General features: G+C 40.2%; 1 protein-coding gene across 9 annotated transcripts in view; it reads left to right on the top strand.

The window, feature by feature from the left end:
• The window catches only part of LOC137167650 (poly(rC)-binding protein 3-like), a 490,543-nt gene that overhangs the window by 386,853 nt on the left and 80,960 nt on the right, over positions 1-22,730 (top strand). The window lies entirely within an intron of this gene.

Genomic DNA, 22,730 nt, shown 5'->3' with positions numbered 1-22,730 from the left:
CAGAAGCCTTTGAAATGTTGCAAGGTAATCCTGAATTTCTCCCTGGGAGGGAGGATCATGATTAACATATCTGAGTGCTTTACTAGAAATGTTATTTTGTAAAAATGTGGTGCTTTTGTGGGAGTGACAAGTGCAGATGGGAAGCATGTTGTTCATTACAAAAGAGCTACTGTGCTGTTTGTTGTGGTTTCGTCCTAATTTAACAGAGTGGAACCAAAAGCCAAAGCCAAGAAGCAGTCCCAGCAAGAGCTTGATGTTGTTTTTTGGTATATTTGGATTTATAAACGGAATGGTACCTCTTCCAGGTCCCTTGAAGCACAATTGAGTTGGAGAGAGAGATGGTTCTGAATCACAAAATCTGGATCCAGATTCAGACTTTCCAAAATGTGTGGTGTTCAATTCCTTGACTATGTTTGAGGATCTGTCTCGTTGATGGGTAAAAGTATGAGAATTAATAGAACTGAGTTTATGCTACTGAAACCTCAGCAGTACTTAGGTCTTAGTTTATACAGATGCTGGACTGCTAGATTTTGTTTACCTAGGAAGAGAAGAGGGGACAGTGTACCTACTGGATAAGGAGAATATCTAGAAGTGTGAACAAACACTATTTTGTCACTGAAGTAATGAGATCGTTGTGGTCTGGCTAGTGAAACACAGCCCATGTCTGTGCCAGTACAGGCAAGAAGATTTGAGGGCATTATTGTGAATGATTGATGTACATCAAAGAGAGCAGATCCCTAAGCAATCGTCTGGGGGAAATGAAGCTCGGTGAATCCTGTAAAGCTCATCAGACTCGTTCAGCATTGTACAGTTGTGCTAGAGGAGAAACAAGGGCTGACAACCTATTCATGTGTGTGGTTTTTAATATCTTGTTTTCTTTCACATAAAGTGCAGAAATACCGAGAAACCCTCTTTGTTGGATCAGGACAATTGAGTTCATGTTAAATGGCCAATTTCCAGAGCCTGTGCCACAGTAGGACTCCTCCAATACAGCAACGTCGAGCTGAATTAAAAACCAATGACAATTAAAAATTGTTGCTCCAAACAGCCAATGACATACTATACAATAGCCAAATGACCTTTTGTTTATCTTGCATTGCTCATTTGGCAGGTTCTCCAGCATTTCCTGTGCCCTTGCCCCTCATCTCACGTATGCACTTGCTTCAGCAGCGACGGGAGGATGCCTTTTCATTTAATCTAAAGGAGACCTTTAGTACAGCTCATTATTTTCAATGGTGAGAGGCAAGATTATCTTGCTACTCTTGCCCTTGTTACTCTTCCTTGTTCTGCATTCTCACCCTCTTGCATAGCCAGGGTCCTGAAATGGTGACTTAACTCCAGCCGGGAGAGGGAAGCAGCTGCTGATTTTCTGTGGGGCCGGAGCCAGGACTGATGCAGCTGATGGTGCCAGGAAAAAGGGACAATTGTTCCATTGCCTTCTGAGGCTCCCTCTTGCCCTCTCATAACAACAAGAACAACAGCCTGTGTCACTTCTGTAACCTTGGCTCCCAAAGCCCCTCCTCTGCATGGCAACTTCACATCAAGGCTAAGTGGCCCTAGTTCATTTATTTAAAAAAATACAGTTATAACTAGTTTGTTTTAGCCTATTTCTGTAGCTGTCTGGGGCTTACCTGCCTTGTGCTCTGGAGATCCTGCCTATGAGTGCTAAAAGCTAAGCCAAATGTCTTATCGTCAGCATAAACAGGGCTCAGGATTTGGCCCACAGGATGTACAATGGATAAACAGAGACACTGAGGAGTGCTGACCTATACACTGTAAGCTGCAACGCATTGTCAAACCACTGTTAATGTTTAACGAACGTTTGAAATAACACTCTGCTCAAAATCAGCCTTACCGTTGCTGACACTCATAAGGGCATGCATATTGCATAACAGTAGCTTATTAATTGTGCAGCGCTAAGTGTTAGCAAGAAAAGATTAATGCAGTTCTTCTAATGGTGAAAATCAAGTGATGCCTTTGTGACCACTGAGAACAGAACTGCATTTTATAAGCAAAAATAATAAACTACAAAGCTTGCTTGTTCCCAGTGATCAAGTTATATTGCTGCATAGCAACGACATGAAACAAAAGGGCCTCTGTTGAAATGGATGATGTTTCAGTTCTTTTACATTTAGCATAAAGTGGCCCTTTATATTCAAAAATTCAAAAGTGTTTAAAATTCTCAGCATATTAAAAATTGCAATTTCTAGAGACAGCAAAACACTAAGATCAGAGAGGCAAAAAGTGGGTAAAAAATGCAAAGGACAAAATCAAAGGTGGTTTTCTCTCTTTCTTTGTTTTTTGTAGAGTATGCGTCAGACACTTGTGGTTCTTATAAAAATACACTGTGCTAAACTGTACATTATATGGGTGATGAAATTTTAAACAGAACAGAGTAATTTCAATTTGAAAAATACCAAATAATCAACTAATTTTAAGATATATCCTTAAAAGTAGTAGTCCTTACTCAGGCAAGTACTTCCCTTAACAACAATTGGACTGGTCATGCGAGCAAAAGTTTGCAGGATACTGCTTTTATACTTTAGATTGGTAATTATATAGACTTAGAGGACGTTTGGCTTCATTTCCACTATAGGAAATTCAGCCCTCCTGAAGAATTCCCTTGAGTTCCCTGTGACTAAACAATAGCTAGGATGCCCCATAATCTTCTGCCATCGGTTTAGCTTTGCTGACCATGGGAGCAGGAGATTATGGAGCTCTTTGGAGCCCAAGAGAATCAAGTGTTTCTCTTACTGACCCTTTTTAGACTGAAAGTTCTTCAAGACAGTTCTTCTTTATATATGTCCCTTGTACAGCACCAAGTACATTGTCAGTGCTTAACAAATGGTATATGATGACATTTTAAAAACCTACTTAAAAAGAATGTTAAGGTTGCAAAGTTAAGCCCTTGAAAGTTTAAGAAAAAATGTCAGTTTTACGGTTGCCCTTGCAACTTTAATTCAGCCCTTTTGTGCTTTAATTACATGATCACATACTATTTCTTTCCCCAGGGGCCCTACCTCCTTCAGTGCAGAGGATGGACTTGCTCTGAAGATGAGTCAGGATTGTACAGTGAACATGACTGTTGTCTGTAGGGCCCCTGACTCATTTACTCTAGAAGTTGGCCGGTGTGTATGGAACAAAGTTGGGGACTGCAGAAAGGGAAAGGAAGATCTTGTGGTTAAGGCAGGTGAATGCCACACAGGTGAACATAGCTCTGTCTCTAGCACTGCTATTGCCCCATGGTGGGGGTGGGCCACGGGGCCATATGCTGAGCCCAGAGAGGAGCTCATCCTGGCTCTCCCTCTCCCCTGCTGCTACAGCTGCTCTGCCAATGAGAGACTGAGTCTCTTCTCCCAGAGGTTACTAGAGCAGAATGTGACGCTGCTTCAGAATGGTCAGAGTTTCTGGCATGCTGCCAGAATTAATCTGTACAATGCAAGACAGAGATGGGAAATGGTCATTTTCACCAGTCTGTAACTCAGCCATATCTTAATGGAATTCCATAGAAAGAGCAACGTGGACCTCCTTACCAGCGCCCTCCCTCCCCTGCTCTCACCCTTCTGGCCTTTCCCTTGCCAGAAATTAAAGCTCTGCTGCAAACGAACCATGGAAGTGTTAGAGTTTCTCAAAAAATATCACAAGAATATTTGATAATGAAAAGTGTTACGCAACCTAAATCTAGGGGTCACTGCCAGCTCCCACTAGTTTAGTGTCTTCCACAGATTTTATAAGTATACTTTCCCTTCTGTTATCCATTGTTAATGAAAATATTGACTAGGACCAGATCCAGAACAGACCCCTGCAGGACCCTACTAGATACATCCCCACAGTCTGACAGCAAGCCATTGATGACTACTCTTTGAGTACGGTCCTTTAACCATTTGTGCACCCACCTTATAATAATTTAATCTAGAGCACATTTCCCTAGTTAGCTTGTGCGAATGTCATGTGGGACTGTGTCAAAAACCTTACTAAAATCAAGATATGTCACATCTACAGCTTCCCTCCTATTCAATAGCCCAATAACCTTGTCAAAGTAGAGAATTATTTTAGTTTTGTATGATTTGTTCTTGATAAATCCTTGTTGACTATTACTTATAACTTTATGATTCCTTAGGTGCTTACAAATTGATTGATTAATAATTTGTTCCAGGATCTTTCCAGGTATTGAAGCTGGGCTGACTGTTCTATAATTCCCCGGGTCTTCTTTGTTCCCTTTTTAAAGATGCACTATGCCCTTCTCCAGCCTTCTGAGAACTCCCCTCTCTTCTGTGAGTTCTGAAAGATAATCGTTAACAGTTCCTAGATTGCTTCAGCTAGTACCTTATGTACCCTAGGGTGAATTTCATCAGGCCCTACCAACTTGAATACATCTAATTTATCTAAATATTCTGTAATCTGTTCTTTCCCTATTTAGAGATGGGCTGTGGCTTCAAAGTTTGAATCCAGATCCTGACTGTCCCAGAGTTTGGTGGGGAAATTCAGATTTTCAGTTTTGGTTTGTTCCATTATAGAGAGATCATAGTTGCAAAGTTCAGGTCCAATTTAGTCTTGGAGGTTTTGGTTTGGGCCCATCTCCAATAAGAACATTGGTGAACTTGTCAAAAGACAGAAATGATTATATAAAAAGATCTTAAGATGCAAACATAGAAACAGAATATTTAAACTTGCTTGTGAGTCTTCGGAGAAAAAAAGTTAGGGCCTCCATGATACTAATGCTATTGTTCCTTACCACACATTTCAGTTGAGAAAACCTTCTTTAATCATTCTGGCAATTTCTAAACTAATCAGATTACTCCTTTGTGCTATTGGAAAACAAAATGAGCTGAAATCTTCTTTAGGTGAGTAAGGATAATTCAATTAACAATAGTGAACCTCGTAGAGCTTAAATGCCAAAAGATCACTAAAATGAATTTCTGGTTGCTTCGCACAGACTTTAACAGGACATCTGCTGCTGCATTTCTCCTGTTAGCTTTCAGTGCTTGATTTCCACAACTCAATCATTTTCACATGCAACTTATATGTTGTCAACCAGTTGATTTATAGTGTTTGATCAAATCAAATTTCTGACTCTTTCCTTTCTCCTTCTCTTGCCTCTCCTTCCCTCTCTGCCTGTCTTCCCTATGCCTTTTCTGCTTCCCTCTTCACAACACCTCCAGTGTGCCCTGCCCTCCCCATAGCTCCAGCAACCGTGACCCTGCTTAAAAGCTGGTTTGGAATTGAATTTTAGAATAAAGCCTCAAGGACCTATCTCATGTAATTCACTAGCAGTTCTTCCGATTTTAAGTACTCACTACTAGGAGAATCATATAAATGTAGGGCTGGAAAGGACCTCAGAGGTCATCTAGTCCAGCCACCTGTTTTGAGGCACCATTCCTGACAGGTGTTTGTCCAACCTGTTCTTAAAAACCTCCAACAATGGAGATTCCACAACTTCCCTTGGAAGTGTATTCCAGTGCTTGATTATCCTAATAAACATGGCATAGGCATAGGAGACTTCCCAGAGTGATGTCATGGTGTCAGTCAGCATTTCTGATAATTTAACATAATTGCTAAAAGAAATTTTAGAACCAGAATCAGAGTGCTACAGAGGAAAAGGAAAGAGATTTCTGGGAGTGATATGCAGAGTCCAGTCATCGCTGATTTGGAGGAGTACAACATGGCTTCCCATCTGTAGAGATCCACACGTGAATCTGTATATCTTTGGGGAAAAACAAGAAAGAATAGTCAATGGGTTTGTCCTTCAGTAGACTATAGTTGCTTTCAGTAGGGTTTACTTTCTCTAAGGGTAGTGGTGGCATCTTGCAGAAAGTGCAGAGAACTGGTTCTGTTCTGTTTCTGCCGCTGACTTGCTGTGTGATGTTAAATCACTCAAATCACTGGTCCAAATTTTATTCTCGGTCACCAGAATATGAGTCTACAGCAGGGCAGTGGGGGTCAGGATTTGGCCCTTGATTTTTGGGTATTTCAATTTGCCCTTCAGCAACACAATTTGAATAAGCTTATCTACCACACAGGAGTATTACAAAGTTTAATTAATGTTCATAAAGTAGTTTTGATCCTTGGAAAGTGCAAGTAGTATTTTTAGAAGCCAGCATTCAAGCTCACCCTTAATCATCCTGGGATAGCTCATTAAGACAGTTTCATACTGGTGAGACTCTACTGACTTCAGTGAAGTGAGTCCCAGTTTATGCCTGAGTAACTTACATCAGAATCTGGCCTATTGGGCCCAGTTCTGCTCTCCTTTACACCAACATGAATTTAGGGTAACTTCATCAATGTTCATAGTGTTAGTAAGGATTTACAGGTGCAACTGAAAGCAGAATCTGGGCCCACGTGTTTCCCTAAAATGGACAGAGAAGAATTACTGTGGAGGTCTCTCTTCTGCATTTCTGCAAAATTAAAATTCATCTCAAGCATTTTGCACACTGGGTCTCTAACAGATGAAGAGGAGACGATAATAATAATAAGTACTTGCATAACGCCTTCCATCCATGGATCTCTAAGCACTTCACAACTTTATTCACAGTTTTATAAGCATTTGTGGTTGTAGCATACAAACTGCTTTATGTTCACCTCTTTGTCTTTTTGATGAGTAATAATTATTATAAAAAAGCAATATACATAAAATACTGCCTGTTGGCCATTTAAATCTATGCTGCTAAAGTAGATCTCTGAAAAATATTATCAAACATTGTATGCAGCTGTCTAAAAAACTTTTAACTTGATATAGAGATTATTAAGGAAAAAATATCAAGTAATTTGGCTCCCGAATTTAACATGCTTTACAAATGTTGATGTCTGGTAAGGAATCTCTTCTCAGTGATAAATACCACTATGCTATCTCTGAGACTGGCAAAGACAGCAATAGTAATGAGTCACCACTATTCTCGTTTTGTTGCCGCAGAGACAGCCAGCAGATGAAGTTCAAATGAACTAACAAACCCTGTTTGTTCCCAGGACTGATCTGGCATAATCGTAGATAGACAGCAAGGAGATACCAAACTGACTTGTGTGCCATAAGAAACAGAAGGGAAACATTTAAGCCTTGCCAAATGGATGACAAAAGACCGGTTTCTGCACTGCCTTCCATTTTGTGCAGTCATTTACGCCAGTGAGTGTGAAATGCTGCTGTTCTGATTTGGTAGTGGTTTACAACCATTTTGCCCTGGTGGAAGTGACTTCACAAGAGGTAAGGCATTGCAGAATCAGGCTCATGGTCTTCAGGCTTCTCAGAGAGTATTGCAAACAATGGAGAGATGTAACCAAAATTAAAATTATTTGTCAAGTACAAGACCATGATCCTTCAATTCTAATTTATTTTTTAACATTGTGAAATGTAAACTGAGCATTTGGCTGGCTCCCACAATTGTTAATAGGATACAGAGCTTGAATTAAGACCATGTTTGGCAGTCAAAACACTTCCTTAGCTTTTGATGATTGTTTGCTGGACTATGTGAAATACATCTCAATCCGGATTCTAGTAGGAAAGGGTCCTTTTCACAGTTACAGTGCCACAAGTGATATAAATTGGCAACCTTGCAGTCTCAGCCGACCAAGAACAGAACGGTCATGGAGAGCTAATGATCTTCTCATGCCTTGAAGTGGTCCCTTCACAAAAGAAGTGAGGCATTTTGACAGGACAGAATAGAGTTGAGAACTTGTGCTACTGAAGCCTTTGGTATATTATTCTTGTTGCATTGGGATCCAGTCTAATCCTTTTCCTACTGAAAGCAATGGCAAAACACCCATTGACTTCAGTAGTAAAGGACTGGGTCCTGGACAGATAAAGGCATTGAGTGACATCCATCACCGGTGTATCCCCATTTTTCAGTTCACAGGACTGTTAGCTGCTCTCTTATTTTTAAAGAGCTTTGGAATACAAATGTCATGAGTAAGCTAAAAAGCAGGTATCTGGAAATGTCAGGAACACCAAATTATATTGTTTGTTTTAACGTGCAGAAAGGTAATGGTAAGATGAGTACTCTGTTCCCCACACTGAAAGCACTTTGACTTTTAGTTAGGGGAATAGAGAGATTGGGGCTGATTCTGTCCCCTCCCCCGGCCCCTCCTCCCCCCTACACACACACACACACCTCTGCACTTGTACGTTCCTGTGGAAGGACAAAGAGCCATGAAGAAGCCACAATAAAACATGGAAAATTCCTTGGGCACAGGAGCAGCATAGGCTCTATGCTGCCTCCCCACCCTTTGCAGGCCTGGCAGATGGGATGTGCCTGGGACCGGAGGGCATGTGACTGTAGCACTCAGTACTGTAGGGAATCTGGGCCATGGTGATGCCCCTAGTCAGTCCTAAAGAGGCTGCCATAAATTAGAACAGGCCCTGGAGCTGCTGAAATGTACACCGGGGGCCATTCCAGCTCCTGCAGCTGCCCACAAATTGAGTAGCGCATAGGTGGCTTAAAACAGCCTTTGCCTCCTCTCTCCTCTTAGGCTGAGTCTTCTGTGCCTCTCAAGAGGGACAGCCAAAATATGCCTCATTAATTTAGTGAGTTTGATGATTCATTCCTTGGATATCCAAAGCTCCCTTTGACTTCAGTTGGGAGCAGGACTGGCCCCCTAAAACACTACATTTTTAAATATAAGAATTGAGGATTATATGGCAATGTTAACTCACCAAAATCGTAAATGCTGGACCTAATTATGCAAATACTTGAGCCCAAATAATGAGCCGATTCAGCCACCAGCTGCCGGGGTGCCATGAGCGAGGACAAAATCCATTGACCTTAATGGGAGTTGCCCCAATGCAAACAAGAAAATATTTGAGCTCTTCATATATATTAAAATATTCGTTTAACAGCTTAAGCAATAACTTAATATACTACATGTGTTGCAGTTTGTATGTCAAAGTCCATTCTGAGAACCTTGACATTTGCACTTCCTGGTGATCAGTGAAGTTGTTATCAGTGGAACTGACTTCAGTGGAATTACACCAAAGATGAATTCCAACATTAGTGTTAAGTGGAGCTAGTAAATTGCATTTAAAAAAAAAAATCCCACCCAAAACAAATAAAACTGTACACAGTTTGTTGAATTAGTAAATGGTCTTGATTGGGCTTGTCATATCCCTTTATTAGTCGCTGCTCATGAATCGTAATTTTATTCATGCAAATGTTCTCAAACAGTGAATTTCAGGCGATAGCAGAAATTAATTTAATGAAGAAATGTAACTGATTTTGTGGCAATCATTCTGGGAAGAATTATTTTATAAATATTAAGTTATCCAACCAAGAAACAAAAACAATACCACGTGATAAAGCCTGAATAAAAAAATTCAGTATATTGTCTAATCAGCATGTTGTTTAGTCATACTCACTATGAACAATTCAGTATCAATCCATAGCCAGGTATGTTTGTAAAAACTATTCTTTGACCAATTTAGAATGACAAATTAAAAAGTAGCATGATCTATTCACAAACAGGGAAAAAAGGCTAACTTTGTCAAATGGGCCAATCGAAACTAATGATTCAACCAGCTTTAGAGTTTATATTTATTATTTTAAGATGCTGCATTTAATACGGTTAAGTGCCAACATATGGTGAGTTGTGCATTTATTTCAAAACATGTGTTGCAATAAAGTATACAGTGAAGGAAGTGCGCCAAAATAAATGGATTAACATTTTCCATATGAAGAGCAAAAGGACCACAAAAATCTCCTAATTAAATTTGTTTGAAATACAGACTTGCAGAAAACCAACAGTTCTACTCTAGTAAGGATGTAAATGGCTTTTCACAACAGCTCAAGGTAGTATCTCAAACTACATGATAAAACTGTATTATGGCCCAATTCTGCAAACCTTTAATCGCATGAGTAGTCAACTGAAATTAAGGGGACTACTTGGGCATTTCTACCCCTGCAAATACTATACTATACCATCAAAGCGCTCCTATTGTCGATGCAATTTACACCAGCCAAAGGAGCTTTTTGCTGATATAGCTGCAACTACACTAAGGGCTTCTGTGAGTACAGCCACGTTGGTCAGGGATCACACTTTTCAGCACACCCCTGACTGACATAGCTAAACTGGTGGAAGTCTGTAGTGTAGACCTGCCCTCAGATTAGTAAGGACTACTCTGCTGAATGAAGTTTTGCAGGATCAGGCCTATCCATATGACAATAATGTAATAAATAACTATATCATTTGCAATACTTTTTTTAATGTGAATGTCTTATGACTAAAGAGATGATGATTAACGGACCCAGTTTTGAAGAACTTACTCAGCCCAAATTCCTACCTCAGGAACTGAGGCATTGTAGCATAGAAAATAGCACATGCACAAGTAGCGCCTATTACTTTTTTCATTATTTGCCCTTTTCCCAGTCGTCCTCACACTTCTGAGCAGCATGACCAATAGTGAGCTGCTTCTTTGGGCTGTATCTACTGTTCCTTTCTGGACAAGGAAATTGGGAAGTATCCTACCTCCACGCAGAGAGCCAAATCTTGGTCCCTGTGCCCTCCTGAAACATGGTTGGTGCAGGGGATGATGAAAGGGGTCTTAAGAGGGACAGATTTTCCCCTCCCAACTGTGGTGCAGAATTTCAGGTCTGTAGCAATGAATCCATTGTTATAAATCCATTGGCGACACCATACTCCTTCCTTGACTCACCTACCCCCAAAAGGCTGAAGAATCCCATGAAGCTCAGCTGCATGTAACAAATAGACAGTGTAACTAGAGCTGGTTGGAAAGCTGATTTTTACCCCACATGGAAAATTTTGACTTTTCATTGAAAAAACAAAAACCGATTTTCTATTGGAAAACAGTTTTGATTAAACATTTTGGGCCAGCCCTAGCTGTGACTTCTGCACCAGTGAGAGAAGATAGCACTGGGGATTGTATTTTCATTATCTATCTTCTCTTCTAGGCTTTGGTGCAGCACTCTTTGTGACCAATTATGACAAGGCTCATGTCAGCCTCCTCCTTCCTTCCTAACCACACCATACTTAGTCAGTTGTAAGCCAGTGCTTTGTGATAGAAAGACAACGCTGGAAAAATCAGTCCCCTAGAATTTTTTTAAATATTTTATTTAAAAATGAATGCAAGGAATAAGAAAACACAACATTTAAAATATGTTGCAGCATTGTTGGAAAAGTCCTTCACAGGGGATTTCAGATCTATAATCAAGAAACTTTTCTTGGATGGCCTTAGTTTTGGTGGCAAAATAACTCTCAGATGGGTAGCTATTCAGTCTGAATATGGCTATTTTTATAGTCAGTATAAATATAAGACTGAGAACAAAGTTGTTAAGCTCTGATAATGGCCTGTGGATAATGAGAAGACAAGACATGTTGAATTTAGTACTGTTTCTTTTTTAAAGAGTGATGACAAAATGATGTTTAGACTTGCTGGTCTGTCAGAGAGGCTGATTTTTTTTTTATGGTATAAGTAATGGAAAGGGTGTATATGCAAAAATATATGAAAACCACAAGAGCGTGTGCTGAAAGGTGCTAGATTAGTTAAATATTTGGTTGCTTTTTAAATAGATGCTTGCACATCTATTATTATTTTAATAGATTATTTTTATTATTTTAATAGATCTTCATCTGTGGTATTAAAACCTACTTTACTGCCCTAAGTAGTTTGATAAGCTCTGGATTCCAGTTTTCCTAGCAAATTTCTAGAACTGAGCAAAGAATCTGGCAAATCTATCCATACCTGATATCAAAATAAGAATCTTTGGCAAATTTCACCTTATATTTCCCATATATGAATTGTCAGCAAACAGACTGCAAAATTTTTTAAATGAACCCTATTACTTCAGGAAATAATTCTGGACCTGTAGATAGCTCACAAAAAAGTTCATTACAAATAATCACGATTTTGGCTGGCTTAGTTAGTGAGGCCTGGATTCTAGAAGACATGTTGACATCTAACTTTCAGGAGTTAATCTTTGGGAATCTGGGCTTTAAACAACATGCATGGCAATGCATCCATTCCCCAGTAGGATAATGTTGTGATTATTATGCTAATATTATTGTTAGATCTGGTCAAAAATTTTCCATTAAAACTGATTTTTGGGAAAACCAAATTTTTTATGAAAATTGTGTGCCATCATCAGAAAATTTCAATATTTCATCAAAAAACCCAAATGCCCCAAACACTGAAGTTTTCTGTTTTTGGACAAAAACCAAAATATTTCTATACAGAATAGCATTGCTGTGCCTCCTGAGAGTTGTAGATCAGTTGCCTTACACTCCCATTCTCCTTTATGAGGCAGGCTCATTGACAGATTTCATTTTTGTGTAAATTTTCCATTGGGAGGGTTATTTCCCAGTCAGCTATTAATTATTATTTATTATTAATTATTTATTAAAAGCTGAATGGAGATCTGCCTTATGCACCCATGACTGGAAATAAGGGGGTGCGAGTGTAAAGTGCTTCCGTATTGCCTGGAGCAGCCTACCTGAAGCGTGAAATGGCGCGCAGAATCTGTGGGGCTACAGCTTGCTGTCCCACACATGTGGATGGGCAGTAGGGAAGGAGTGGCGGAACCAATGCACCTCAGCCAGTGCACTAGGAGAGGTAGTACTCTGCTCCAGAATAGGGCTGGCAAGGAACTAAATGTTCATGTCAACAAGCCCTTTGACTTTGAGAGTCTGGTCTGCTCCTAGGGCAGCACAATTATGCACTGTTCCTTACTGCAGGCTTTGAGTAAAGCTACAATTGAGCCCTATATGCCAGTAGTGTGATTAGCATTAGATGAGCTGTAAAATGAGACAATCCTGTTCCCCAACGGATTACAGTATCAAAAAAACTAAACTGACCAAATTTAAGCAGCGAAGCACAAATTATGAAGTGCCTATTTTAAGTCACATATTCTATTCAAAACTTGCTTTCAGTGAATATTCACGTGTAAGAGTCCCTTTGAGCAAGTATACAATCTGATAAAGCTGGTGTGCCCAAATGTCTATGGAGTATGAAAGCATTTCAAACAAGGCTGACTCTAAATTCACCTTAGAATTCAAACATAACAACTAGAGCTGGGTGAAAATTTTTAGACAGATAGCTTGTACTTCCCAGTCATCTGTCTGTATCCATTTGTTATCTCTTGTCTTTATACTAGCTTGCAAGCTCCTTGGGGTGAGACCATTTTTGTTGTTGTGTGTTTGTACACACTTTGTAGCACAATGGGATTTTGGTCCATGACTGGAGATCTTAGGTGCTATGGTAATACCATTACTACTACTAATAATAATAATGGGATGCAAGCACATGCTTAAAGTAAGAGTGTGATTAAGTGCTTTCCTGAAGCAGTTCCTCAGTTTGTATTTACTTAATATACAATATTTCCTACTAAATCTTATGTGCATGTTTCAGCCATTTAATTTGGAGTGTTGTTGCAGATTTTTATGAAGGAGAGACATGAGCCGTCACCCCCATATTTTGAATAGTTCCTCAGATGGACGAACACATTCCCTTTCCTTAACTGCAAATTGAGCCACTACATTTCTGTTTTGCTCTGTGTGTTTGAGCAAAACCTGTGGACGTTTTAAAAGTGTGAGATGTTTGCTTTCTGGATGATGTCTCTTACAAAAATGTTCTAAGCAGCCTTCTAAATTTAGACCGTCATGCTTGCCGAATTACTAGAGACACAGGCTGCCAGAGGAGTTTAGCATCTCTCCTTGCCTATAAGTAGATTAGTAACGTGGAATCTTTAAGCCTTGGAAGTATGTAAGGTTCTGTACACACCTGCTGTATTTTTGCTCAGGAGAGGTAATGCAATAAAATAGAAAAGTGAAAGAATTTTGCTGCCCCTTTTGTGCTTCACCTCTACTGGGAAAACAACATATTGTTGTAGCACGTGGGAGACCTAAGTGCTGGGAGAACCTTGGGGAGTCCTGAGCAAAATTCCACTGAATTTGATGGGACTGCTTGCATGAGTAAGGTGAGCAGGATTTATCCTTGACTATGTACAGTGAGGGAGAAAATGCATCATGCTCAAGACAAGCTGTTAAGACTCTGCCCACACTACAACAGAAACCATGCTATCAGCAACTGTGATTAAATACCACTATTGCTTGTAAGCATCATTTCTGTTACCTTTGGGGAAAGGGATATTCTATTTCCTGAGAGCGGTGTTACATCCTGGTACAAAACCAGTTCATCTAACTGCCTGGGAGGACAGACTTTAACAATTCTCAAAAAAATACCCCTGTCCAAACTGGCTGGGAATGACCATGCTGACACCGTTTCAACTGCAGCATGGTCGCAGCTTAAAAGAGTGGGATTTTCACCAGGTGTGGAGACAAGGGATCTAGGGAGGGAAGGAGCGACAATGACAGATCAATGTTAAGCAGTTGAAAGAGAGGGTTAAAAAGTGGTTCAGCTGTGAAACTGAGAGCAATTTTTTTGGTAGTGTCATCTTTGTGGACTACCAAGCCCACCACTTTGAATCTCAGTGACCCTGGCCTCTGAAAGCAGTTCAATGACATGTTCGACATATATTCTCCTTTCATTGCATGGAAACTGCTTTCCGAGGGCCATTTCATACTTAACCAATGTATATTTCCTTCCTTCCTTTTAATGGACAATTGCAAAATTAATATGTGCACTAACTGGGGGCAGTTAAAATATTTGTCTTTTTTTAAGAACTTTGAAAAAATATGAATTCCTATTTGCATGGAATGGTAACTGGAAAATACCATAACAATGATATACACTGAAATCCACAAATGGTAATTCATATTATTTTAGTTGCAGATTGTCTTGTGAAAAGTTATATCCTGCATTCCCTGTGCCTGCCTTTCTAATCTACAGGTGATCTATTTCATGCTTGATAGCTGCCCTTTTAAATTATTGTTAAACTTTCTGCTCTGCAGTGTTTAACACAATGCTGTTTGCAATAGGTATTATTACAGCAGCATTTTGAGAAATGGCAGCCACATTGGATCTTGAATTTAGCTGATGTAATATAGAAATTTTTATCTAGTGTTACTGATCATTTCAAACTGCTTTATGGTCTCAGAGAATGGTGTGCAAATGCAGTTCTTAGGGATGAAAACTATATTAAACTGATGAAGCTTGTGCTACAATGTATTATGTATCCCATCTGCAAGCTCCACCCAAACAGAGAAAGGAACTGACTTAGTGACTCATATTTCATGTATCAGATCCACAGATAACCGCTTTTTCAGAACCACAGGAGCAACTCGGATTATTTTGACATCCTCTGCAGTGTTTGGTAGAGATTTGTTTTCTCTTTTTCCTCTTTCCCTTTCCTCCCTCCAATTCTCTCTCGATTTATCTGGATTAAACAAGTCTGATTATTCTTTATGCCATTCCAAATAAAGTCATTTTCAGAAACAGATGTCGAAAGAAGCCAGTGAAATAATCCTGGAGGCAGATGCAGCCTTCCATAAGCTGCCAGGCACATGGTGCAATCAAAGTGATGAAACAAAATGGAACAGGCTGCAGAAAAAGTAATTAAATTATAGTTCCATTGTGGAAGCACATTTTAAAATTACTGAGATTCAGAGCCCATAATGCTGGTATTATAGTTGAAAGAATACTTGCCATGGGTCATGAGCATTTTTTTAAAACAGTTATTAATCATGCTTGACTGGAAAGACATGTGTAACCTACAACAAGCAGTGGCTGTAGTTTTGCCAAAGGATGCTTTTGTTCCCTGAAGAGAATTGTATCAAAGGCCAATGTGTCCTATTATTACATGTGCAATTGTAGAGTGCAGAGTGCAGAATCTGAAATGGGGCTTTTCAGATTTCAATACAGAGTACTAAAAAAAAACAAGTATTGTGTCATTTTGAATACTGTATGACCTTTTTTCCCTACCAAGTTAACTTATTCACTAACGGGGAAAAAAAAAAAAAAAACATCCTAAGTAAAGATAATGTGAAGGTTCTGACAAAAAAGGAAAAAAGCCAGGAAATCAAAAAAGTCCTAGAAATTAGAGTTTAAAAAAACCTCATAGCTCATCTAAATCCATTCCCCTGCCAACACAAGATTAGTCCCTATTGGAAATTGTCAAAAATTTCAGTGGAACCCTTTTCCCATTAGAAAATGCCAATTTGTCAAATTAAAAGTGTTCTGTGGGAATATGTAAATTTTGACAACATTTCATTTAAAAAAATCAAAACAAATCATTTTTATAAAGTCCAACCTTATTATAATGTTTCTTTTTCATTTTGCAATGATTTTTATTTTGAAATTTTATATTATATCATAAAATATAAAATAAGACAAAATGGAGATGGAACTTTTCCATTTTGTCAAAGCAAAAGTACTTGGATTGACCTGAAACAAAAAATGTTATAAAATGTTCCAGAGTTTTATTTTGTGGGATATTTTGCAATTTGACATTTCATACCAATTCGGAACAAAATACAGATTTCAAAATGAAACAGAAATTCTGGTTCCTGACCAGCTGTTGTCCTCTTTAGGGCCTGACCCAATGTTCTTGAAGCCAAATGCTTCACTGGGAATTGGATCAGACCCTTACAGTGCTGTATCCAGGTCATTCCCAAACGATGAGGCTTTTGAGACTTCCCTTTGGAGAATATTACTCAGCTTAGGAGATTTCAGTGTCAAGAAGTTTTTTTTTCCCAGAAATTCAGCATAAACTTGCCCTTTAACTGTTTTCCATAACTCCTAGTTATTACCTCTTCCCACATCAACCAACCCTGTTGTACTGTTCCAATTAATTCCTCTCCTTCCCAGGTTTTCAGCTTTCAAATATTTGTAGTCTGTTATGTTTCTCTTTATTTTGTTGCTTAACCAAACTACGCATATTTGGCTTTATAATTTTTTGCATACATCAATCTCCCCCTGATTATATTTTATTACTCTCCTGTGAACTTACTCCAGTGTTTCAATGGGTCTGGTAATGGGGTACCCAGAACTAAACAGAATATTCCAGGAACAGGAGTATCAGCGCCCTTTGGAGAGGGCCTATTATCAGGCCCGCCAACAGCAATTCCGGGTCCCAGGGCAGAACAATCAATGGCCCCCGCCTCCCTAGAAAGGGATGGCTGAGGTCTACGACCATGAACGGCTGGTGAAGCGTCTCCTCGGGGAGGCTAGCTCTTTGTCCCACCTCTTCCGCCCACAGCCCCACTCACATTCCACCCCAGCCCATCCCTGGTCCCCTTCCTCTCTTCCACACTCCCTCTCCTCAGGCGGCGAGTGACAGCGAGGAGTGGGGGAGGAGAACATGGTGAGCAGTGGAGGGGCTGATCAGGGAGGAGGGACATGGTGGCAGGGAGTGAGGGGAGAGGGACATGGTGGCAGGGAGGGGAGGGGAGAGGGATGTGGGGGCAAGCGGGAGAGTGGGGGGCAAGGCCAGAGCCTGGGGTGGAGCAGGGCCTGAGGCTGAGCAGGGGTGGAAGAGGCAGGATGGGGAGCTAGCTTCCCCAAGGGGAAGCTTCATCCACCTGACCCATGGCCCAGGCCCTTTTAAAATTCCCGGGCCCCTGGGCAATTGTCCCCTTTGCCCCCCCTCCTCCCATCAGTGGGCCTGCCTATTATTATCTCTGTGCCTCATGATGACACATCTCCACCCCTAATTTTCTTTCCACTTACCCATCCCTGGGTCTCATGTGGCATTACTGCTTTCCAGGTTTCTCTGCCCCACTGTTATGAATAATTTTTCCACTGATGTATTAGCTTGCATTTCTTCAGGATGAATCTCTTACTGTTGATTTCTGCCCATATTTCTCATCTCCTTGTGTCCTTTCCTATTATCGCCTTGCCTTTGCTCATGTTTGCAAAACCTTCCACTTTAGTATAACCAGCAGATTTTGCTAATGTGCTGCTAACACCCTTTTCCAGATCACTGATTGAAGATGCTAACTAAACCAGAATAGTGCTGATCTCTGAAGTAATCACTAGACATTTCCTCTTTCCAAAACTTCATTAGTTACCCAGGCTTCACAATCCTTCAGAGGGGCCAAAGGACCATGTTGTGATTAGTTCTGAGCAGGGGTTCATAGGTGAGGGCAGGTTCCTCTAGCTCTGCTTTCCAACCCCACTGCCCACACCTTGCACACTTGCACAAGTCCAGAAGTAATCTTGCCCTTCTTTGGTGTAAAAGTTATAGAACCGAATTCTGCTTTTGATTACCCATACGGAATGCCATTAAAGTCAGTGGGGTTGCACAGGGGTATCAGAGGTCACAGTTGGGCCTGCAGAATTTAAATACCTTTAAATGGATCATGGTTTTAATCAAGCAGAGGAAATTCACACCTATGTATTATTGCCAAGCTTCAGCATTTTTATAGCAACCCCTTTAAAGCAGAGGATTTATAATGGATGTGCAGGGAAAACCAGATGCAGTTTTTGCAGCACTATTGTGAAGGCTGTTATGCTTAGCAAGTTGGATGCAGCAGAGAATCTGCCCCAGTGATTTCAGAAATAGATCATACTGGAATAGAGTCACTGTCAGATGCCACATTTTTCTGTTATGTGAGTTGTGATGTTATATACTAAACAAAACAGAGTGCTATGGAACTGATAGGGTGGTTCAGGGATCAAATCCTTACGTCACTGGGTCTATCAAGTGGTTAAGGTGAATAGAATTTGGCACCAGATGGTATTTAAGTCAACAGCTGTGTAAAAGCAATCAACAGTTTTTATTTAAGAATTCTGTGGTGCTTTTCTTTGAGTATCACGGCTGCATATAATTAGCAAATGGGCAACTTTACAGTTAGCACTAGCTTCTCGGCAGTAAAATAAGATAAATTGTTTCATTTTAGAGCTTGCATTTTGAAATCATTAATAAACAAAATATTTGATTTTTCTTAGCTTTTGAGCACTTCATCAATTTGGTGACAAACTTACTTTTGAGTTTTAAAGATTCTTCTGGTTTAAAATGCGCCCTGGAGATATTGATTAGAGTGGCTAAAATCTTGGCAAGCATTTGGCTCTTTATTCTAAGTATTGACAGTCCATAAAATAATCATTTATCATGCTTTTTTTAAAAAAAAATTTGATTTCAAACAAACCTCTGGGAACTTGTTCACTGCATAGTCCTGTGGTTGACTGAAATGTTCTTACAATGCCAAAGATTTCACTTATTACAAGAGGGCTGGTGATGAGACCTGAAATATTAATCCTGTAAGTGTTACTTTAAAGCTGCTGTTAGGATGATCTGAAATGGCACTGAACCACAGTGGGTATTTATTATTCCTGTGACTGATGAAACCTTTACTGGAAACAGCCATATTTGCAGCTAGTATGGTTGTGCTGCTGTGGGAGACATGCTATCCTTTTTTTTCTATCAGAGAATTCCCTATACATCCTTGCTTCAAGCAAGCATGCTCATGATGTCCTAGAAAGAGGGCCTTTGACAGACTGGCATCAGTTCTCTTGTGGTAGGGTCTTGCCTTCCTCACTGGCCTGAATGCTGAATGAATTTCTAACCTCTCTATATTTGTCTGCTGGCTCTGCCTTTTAGGCATGTAGTTGATTCTGTGGCCTAGAGTAATCCAGTAAAATACATCAGGAATTATTTGGTCTTTTGTAGTACTTTCGTGGCTTACTGTTTTGTTGTTGATCAATTTTTAAATTTTAACAAATTGGTCTAGCAACAATTACTGAAAAAATTACGGAAAAAAAGATACCTGGCATGTGGTAAATAGTGGTTGAAGTGTATTACACATAACGTTTTTATGTAAAATTAGAACATATATATTGAATAAAATATATAGAAAAGGTCCTTTTTATTGGGCCGAATGTCCCCTGCATTGAAATATGCTGCATAGGGAATAGGAAATTCCATGAATTTGGACTCTGGTTTCTATCTCAGAGGATGAATTTCCACTTCTTACCATGTGGTAATGGAAGTGTTCTACCCATAATCAACATATCTCAGAAACCCTGCTGGAAGCTCACACGCAGACATGGCCACAGTTATTCACTTATTTATGATCTCCAGAATTGATTATTGCCACCCATTATATCTAATAGTGAAGCTACACACTCTGCAAAAGTTCTGGATAATATAAAAACTCAGCAACCAGGCTGCTTAGCAAAAAGGGTCACTGTGGGCTTATCACCCCAGTGCTGTCCTCTCTATACTCGCTCCCCATTGCATACAGGGTACAATTCAATGTATCTGTCATCATATTCAAAGTCATCTGTGCAACTGGCCGTAGCTACTTGAGACCTTACCTGTACCTCCACAACCCTGGACCTTATGACAGCTAAATTCCACTGGAATCGAGAAACTGTTGACATATGGGAAGAAGCTGTAAAGTGTGGCAGACAGAACTTTCACAGGAGCAAGACCTAGACTATGAAACTCACTTCTGCAAGTACTTCACCGTGTACAAGTAAATAAATGCAAACTCATTTATTTGACTTAGCTTTCCCTCAGTACATTTTTACACATGCACATACACAAGTCAAAAATGCCTATCAAATTATCAAGCTGTTTATTCTGCCACTTTGGAGAAAAGAGAGAGAAAAACTGTTCTTAATGTTTAAATACTTGGGACATGCACTGATACTACAGCAATAGGGCCATAGAAGCACCTGGATGGGTGGATACATTGGGGTGATATGTAGGGCAGCTTTCCTCCTGGCCCAGCCAGGGTCACACCTCTCCACACCCATAAAGTCCAGTCGCATGTATATTTATGGTGTTACCCACAATAAATGGTATTTTTACTGAATAATAAATAGTAAATTTTATTTTAGGTGTCTCAAACTGATAGATCCACATAATTTAAAAAAAAAAAAAAACCTCCTGAGCTTATTTTACTCAACTGTTCATATGCTTTACTGGGTCACTGGACTCACTATACCTGAGACAGCTCTTAAAGAGCTAATAATGCAAACACCATTCTATCTTCATGTATGTCTGTCAGTATACTCATGTTTTCATATATTTACTACTTTGTAAGGACATCTCCTTTTTTAAATTATTCTCTCCTCAGGCCACCCGCTTCTCACTATGTAGTGCCTTCCTCCTTACACCTGGCCCTCACCCCAATGTCTCTTCTGCTTCCACAAGTCTAAGTGTTGGGTGTCAGAAGTAGAGTTGGTTGGGAAAAAAAAATCCTTGCTGAAAATGCGGGGGGGAAGGGGCAGTTTTGGCTTCATTTTTAGCAGAAATTTTTTACTTTTCTTCTACAACACAGAAAACAAAGTGTCATCACCGCATTTTTTTGATACTTTTCCCGAAAGGCCATATTAGAAGCCTGCTTCTATTCATTAGAAGTTTGCAGTGATATGCTATCACAAAGGCCCAGATCCTCAAAGGTATCTAGGTGCCTAACTCCTACTGAAATATCTCTTGTGGATTTTGTTCAAACTGACTTACTCAAGGCTACACAGTGTGTCAGTGGCACGGGAGTTTCTGGTTTCCACCCCCTGCCTTTGCCAGCTTGTTCTACTGGACTCTCTTCTGTTTTTCTCCAGGCTGAGAGATGCCATGGTAATGAGATGAGCAGCATAAATAAAATTAATAATCTAGACTAGGGGCTGTTGGAGTATCAAAGGCATGATCAGATTTTCTACTATACTCCTGTTGGTTTGTGTGTCCTCTCCTAGTCCAAGTCCAAGTTCTGTGGCAGTAAGAGACGTGCTAACCTTTTACTGACGTGCTGGTTCCACACTGAGCCCCAGTAATCAAGGGAACAGGGGGGATCCATTTATTTTATGCAGTTAGTACTCACAAAATTTAGTTGTAGGGATGGGGAGTTTCTGTAGTTCCCTAAACATCCGTCCACAGATCCTCACACACACATTCACTTTCTCTGTCTCTTCCACGTTGTTGGGTTGGAGACTTTTCTATAGCCTAGTAACCCCTCTGCTACTCCTGCTGAGGAATTAAGAAAAGGACTGCAGCTCCTGACCTCATTCCCCAAAGCCACAATGGTGGTGTCTGAGCGGTCATCAGCCACAGACTCTGCACCTGGTGGGGCTGAGACTGAGCTACTGGACCAGTACCTGTGAAATGGTGTCCTCCTGAATGTGCATTAGTCACTGCAAAGTTCTGGCCAGGCCCACAGAGCTTGGGCAAGCAGCTCAGAGATGGCAACACACCCGGGCTGAATCTTTAGCCAGGAGAGCCTCCACTTACTATAATAGCAGCAAAGTAATGAAAAATATGAACCTTAACAGCTTTTTGAGAGAAGCGACAATGTGCCTTTTTTGGTCATTGTTCTGAAAATAATGTTCTGCCCTGAGTGTGACTTTAAGGATTCCATTTTCTTAAAGACAGGCCTGAAAAGGAGAAAAATAACTAAACAGTCTCCAAGGAAGCTTTAAGCCCGCTTTTCTTTGAGGACTGCCTGTCCCTGGTAACATTCCTCCCTCCACCCCCATCTTAATTTGTAATGATAAATGTCCATGCATTAATAAATTCATAAGAGATGCTTGTTTATCCCTTCAAGGCCAGTCCTTGCCACTTTCATTAGCATTTCAGGATATTTATGACTTTGTGAATGACTGAAAATCTGCAATTTGTCATCGGGCATTAAGAAACATCCTCCTTCCACTTAGGGCTGAAACTGAGCTTTGGCTTTTGAGAGACGGAGCCACCTCTGGGCTTCTTAGACAAAAATGAAGCCAGACAGTACCCGGATTTACTGCAGCAAGTGGCTCTTCATTACTCAGATGTCTTTGCTAATGTGTCATCTGTTGTTGCTGGTGGGGATCAATGTTAAGAACTGAACTAACTGTAGGGAATATAAAATCCTCTGTTGTAGAGGAGTAAGAAAGAATGGGATGGAGCCAGAGAGAAGGG

The sequence above is a fragment of the Emydura macquarii genome, unplaced genomic scaffold (assembly GCF_026122565.2).
Source record: "Emydura macquarii macquarii isolate MOO-44397 ecotype Brisbane River unplaced genomic scaffold, CSIRO-AGI_Emac_v2 contig_2948, whole genome shotgun sequence".
NCBI lineage: Eukaryota > Metazoa > Chordata > Testudines > Chelidae > Emydura > Emydura macquarii.
This window is presented reverse-complemented; position numbering and strand designations above follow the sequence as displayed.